General features: G+C 28.8%; 1 long non-coding RNA gene across 1 annotated transcript; it reads left to right on the top strand.

Moving 5' to 3' along the window:
* The first annotated feature begins 4,129 nt into the window (after nucleotides 1-4,129).
* On the top strand, nucleotides 4,130-4,813 carry LOC149529422 (uncharacterized). Its single transcript, XR_016359104.1, has 2 exons — nucleotides 4,130-4,310; nucleotides 4,436-4,813. It is a non-coding gene; the product is annotated as an uncharacterized LOC149529422 (long non-coding RNA).
* The last annotated feature ends 452 nt before the right edge of the window (nucleotides 4,814-5,265 follow it).

The raw sequence follows: 5,265 nt of genomic DNA, 5'->3' as shown, positions 1-5,265 counted from the left end.
ATTAGTGTATTACATTATAGATTGTGAGATTAGTTAGATTGAACTTTATATTGGCATTATTAATATGGATTTAGAATTATAATAGTTTTAAATAAAGTTTAGTTTCACTTATAGATTTAATTGAAATAATTCTAGTTTTCAATTTTATTTGTAATTGATAGATTAGTAAATTAGAATGTCATAAGTATGTTGGAGAGAATTATAAATTAAAATGTAGATAGTACATTTGAAAATAAAGTTTACCTCTATTGTACGTGTATATCTAAGGTTAGATTAGATTTTGGATTAAAATTTTAAAAGCGTAGTTAGCATGAGTTGAATACTTAAATTTAATTGATCTTTTAGAGTTCTAAATTCTCTTAATGTTAGTATTCTAGTAATTGATAAGTTTTGTTTAGGGTGGATTATGGATCGGGATGTAATTATTTTAGAATGAAATTGAAAGAGGTTAATTAATGACATTAAGCCTAAAGTAAATGATTAAATTTGTAATGTCATTCAAGTGATTAAGTTAATGGAAGGGACTACTTAATCATTTCGTTATAAGGTTAGTGGTATGTTGATCATAATTAAATTGATGTTAAACAAGGTTATATAATTAAGAAATAGATGTCTTTTTAGTTAGTAGTTTATTTTGAACATATCAAATAAGTTGTTGTGGTAATCTATTGGCATCCTTAGGAGGTAATATTTTAAGGAATTATTAAAACAATTGAAGGGTCATGACTTTAGTTAAATGGAATTAGTCATTTAATTTTGAATTAATTGATTTACTAAGAAACATTAAGTTCACCCAAACTATCTCTTTTATGGTAAGTTTTGAACTAAGTTGTCACCTTTTTATATCGATGGTGAACTTGTATCTATCTTCAAAGTAGTTATGGTTATTTGAATTTCTAACCACCCAAACATTAGTTCCATTATAGTTAAACATCTAAATCTTTTTCGATCGTATCATCTCATTGAATCAAAGCTCTTCTTAAAAAATAAAAATAAAATTTGTGTGTTTTGCCCATATATTTTGGGCATGACACATTAGTAGCCAATAGGAGAAACAAGAGGCCCCATAATCCCAAAACCTCCCCTTCCCCTCCTTTAACGATAATGATATATACACATACTCTTTTGACACCAAGAAAGCCTATCTATGATGATGATTTTCTTACACATGTACATACTAGGCTAAGGGAATCCATTTTAGATTGGCAATAAAATTCATCCATATTCATCTTTGATTTGTGCATCTACACACATCCCATCCCTTCCCATTTTTCCACCTCTCCTAACACCCATATAAGAAGTCAACACAAAATCTCCTCACAACCCACGTATCAAATTTTGCAAAAGGCTAAGTGGACATTTGGAAAATTGGGCAAGTTTTCCTTATCCTATATAGTGTAGGACTGTTGAAACAATTAATTTGTTTTCTTATGTTTTTGTGAGCATATTGGGAAGAGAATTCAACAATGGAAGCTCTTAACTTTGATTACAATCATGATAAGGGTGACACACAATTGCCTCTTGGATTTAGTTCCATCCCACTGATGAAGATCTTATAGCACATTATCTCATGAGAAAGGTTTTAGACAACAATTTCATAGGAAGGGTCATTACTAAAGTGCCATACTTATTGCATCATAGGGTGTATGAAAATATTTATAGTATCAATAAATTTTGGCCTTTTACTGAGAAGATGTTATGCCCATGTGACAAAACTCTTATTATTGGGGTTAAATTGTGACCCTTTGTATATCTTATCAACAACTAACGGGTTTAGTATCTTTATTATTGATAAAACTATCAAAAACTAAGGTTGAACTAATAGTACATCCAATGAATATTATTATTTTTTCCTCTTGCATCAATTGTCTTCCTCTTTTTGAAATCATTGTGCTTATACCCATATCAATATCCCTTTTAAGTTCTTGTATAAATTGCAGTTCATTGGCTAATGTGACCTCTCTAAGTGCACTTATAAGTTGTTTTCATCTATTTTTACACAAAAGACCTTAAATTCTAATGTTTTCAAAAAAATATAATTTGATTTAAAATCTTTGCAAGCAACTTGCCTTGCATCATCACTTATGTCATCTAATGATTGACCTATTATTATCATTATTTTCAATGTGTTATAGTATAAGCCAACTTCTAGTTTAAGGGGCTTGATTAGTTTGAACATTGAAAATATCATCTTCATCTTGTATAATAGATTATTTTCTACATAAACTAGCACTTAGTGAGGGTTGAGAGGAAATGTGGTGAATAGGGTTGAGGGGTATGGATTGATTGATTTGATGTTTGGAAAGGTTCCCAATGGTTTGTAAAGAAGGCAAGTCATTTAATCCTTCTAGATTGTCTAATAAGCAATTTCATAGATATATCAAACTCTACTCACAAGTATTTTGAACGGATAGTAAATTATTATTAAATACCAATCAAAATCCTTGTGTTGATATTTGTTTAATCCCTGAACAATCCTAAAGTGTAGATGTTTACACGTGAATAAATGGAAGGGAGTAAGGATGCCAATAGGTTTATGGCCTTGGATGTATTTAGGTATGAAAACTTTACAAGCATCTAGCCTTCCTATGTTAAAATGGGAACTTTGGAACAAGTTACATATATCCATCAAAGTATAAAGGATAGCATAATTTTGTGAGATCTTGTAGTTGCAAATGCTTGAGTTAACAATGATGCAAACTATGTAAGCATAGACAAGACATATGGATAACTTGAGGCACACACTCACATGCACAAAAACATACATATTAAACTAAGTCCAAAACAAAGATGAAAAAGTATTTAATTTTTACATATTCACATTCTTTTGTGTGTGTATATATATATATGCATGTATTTGTAAGGGAAAATAAATGACTTGCATAAAATAAAAATATCTAGTATAATGAAATAAATGAAACATAAATAAAATTATTTATGGGGTAAATAAATAATAAAGTATTTAATAAAAAACTAAAGTTGATATATAAATTGTGAATTAGATACTATATTAATTGTAGAATGTATATGAACATTTAATCTCTAGCTCACTTTAATGTGTGTGTGTGCATGTATCTATGATAATAAATTAAATATATTATTTATTAAATAAATCCCCTTAGATAAATGAGCAAGGAATATATTGTTCATAATACAATATTTTTATTTCTTGTTTAGAATTTCTCAAAACCTTTTAAGTTGAACTTTAAGCTATAATATGGTTTGTTTAGATAATTTTTGAGATCCATTAAATTGATCAAACTTTTCTCTCATGCACCTACATGAGCTCATAATTGATCTTCATAAATGTGAATTTGAATTTGATGCATTGATATGAATTGCAAGTCACACGAATGATTTGGCATAAAATCGACTACTAGAATTTGATCACTTTGATCTTTTTATGTTTTAGTTTGGTAAGGAACTTGAGTGTTTACAATCACATTTGGAGCATCTAATAAATCATGAAGGTCATGCTCTCTTGACTTAGCCCCCTAGTTAGATTGCTTCAATGGATTTGGAACAATGATTGAGGACAATAAACAAGCACATAGTTGATGATGTAGGTTGATGTCATGATCTATTAATGCTCTATAATAAATATTCTTCAAATTCTCTTTAATGATTCCTAGGTTAATCCCATCTCCTAGTATGATTTTAAATGAATGAATGTATAAAGAAAGACTCCAAGTTGGATTAATATGATGGGTTTGGAAAATGGATTAAGGAAAACAAGGAAGAGTGCAATGGATCAAATATGATTGAGGATGATGTAATGATCTTATAATGTTGTACAAAAAATATTGTTTAAATGGTCTTCAATGATTTGTAGGTTAATCTGGTATACTAAGATGAATTTTAATTAACATATTTAAATACATTAAAGCACACAAATCAAATTAAATTTGTATTATGCTGTCTTACAAATTTACAATGACTAGATAAAAGGTCAATGATATGTAAAATTGAATAATCAAATGAAAACAAGTTTTACAGAAGGTGCCAAGTTTGACTCTTACAATGTCTAAAATCATTTAGTCATTTCTAGAAGGAAAAGTCTACCCTTTCAATGATGAGATGCTTTGACCTAGGTTGAATTCCTAGTTGACATGTTCCATGAAAAACTTATAGAAGCTAAATTCTATATCTTTATGTATAGGTGTTTCAAAACATTTACAATGTAAATCTTAATTCTTCTTCTTTGTAAGTTGTAAATAAATTCCATTTTTGAATGCTTTTAATTTTTAGCTAACATATGCAGGAACATGATCCCATTTCTTGAGCATCCCTCATGGCTCATGGATTGATAGGTATAAGTCATTACATCATCTAGAGATGGTATATTTAATACAATTATCAATAGTAAGATTTTTTTCTACAACATTTTATTATTAATTTTTTTTGGTAACATTTTAATATCAGATCTTTTTCTCAGGTCCACATGGATCAACAACCACATGGCACAGATAGGAATATTATTACTCTTCACTCTTCCCATAAATTAAACTTCATTGTAATTATTCAAGTTAGATAGAAAAAAATGTTATTTTATTACATTCTTTTCTTGAGTGTATGAGAGTAAGTTTGATAGTGTAAATAATATTGTTGTGACAGACAATTGCTTAAGGAAAAGGAAAGGAACTTGCACCAGTCAGTGAGGAGAGCTCTGATGAGAAGGATTAGGATGCCATTATCATAGAATTCACTAACTTGGTCTACATGATTACAAAATTAATCAAGGATATTACAATTAAGGTTCTATTGGATCTGTCATAGAGGTAAAAAAGCTAAATGAAAGTTATTTTGAATTAAATACTTTATCAATAGTCCATTTGATTATATGTTCCAACATAAAGTGACTATATATATTTTTTAAATAAGAAATAAATGATAATAATGCACACACCATTGGAATGAAGATTGCCTCTTCTAGAGCATAATAGGTACATGGTGAAGATCTCGATCTGGATTCTTGGAGTGAAAGTAATAATTTTCTATTGATTTTTTAATGTAATTATTAATACAATTTAAGCATCTTTAATTGAAATTGGTATATTAATTAATGTAACCTTTTTTGTTAATACTTTAGAGCATGTTGCCAATGCTAAACAAATGGACTATGACCTGCCTACAAGTGAAGTTCCTCTGTCAAGTAAAAGGGACCACTTTTATTCCTTTAAACAAATTTAATTGCAATTATTTTTTTTATTAACGTAACCTTTTGTATTTCAACTCCAAGGGGTGTTCAACAAGATGAGGTCAAGG

The sequence above is a fragment of the Cupressus sempervirens genome, chromosome 11 (genome assembly GCF_028749045.1).
Source record: "Cupressus sempervirens isolate cs-2001-9-10 chromosome 11, ASM2874904v1, whole genome shotgun sequence".
NCBI lineage: Eukaryota > Viridiplantae > Streptophyta > Pinopsida > Cupressales > Cupressaceae > Cupressus > Cupressus sempervirens.
The sequence above is the reverse complement of the archived record's forward strand: the minus strand, read 5'-3'. Positions and strand labels throughout refer to the sequence as shown.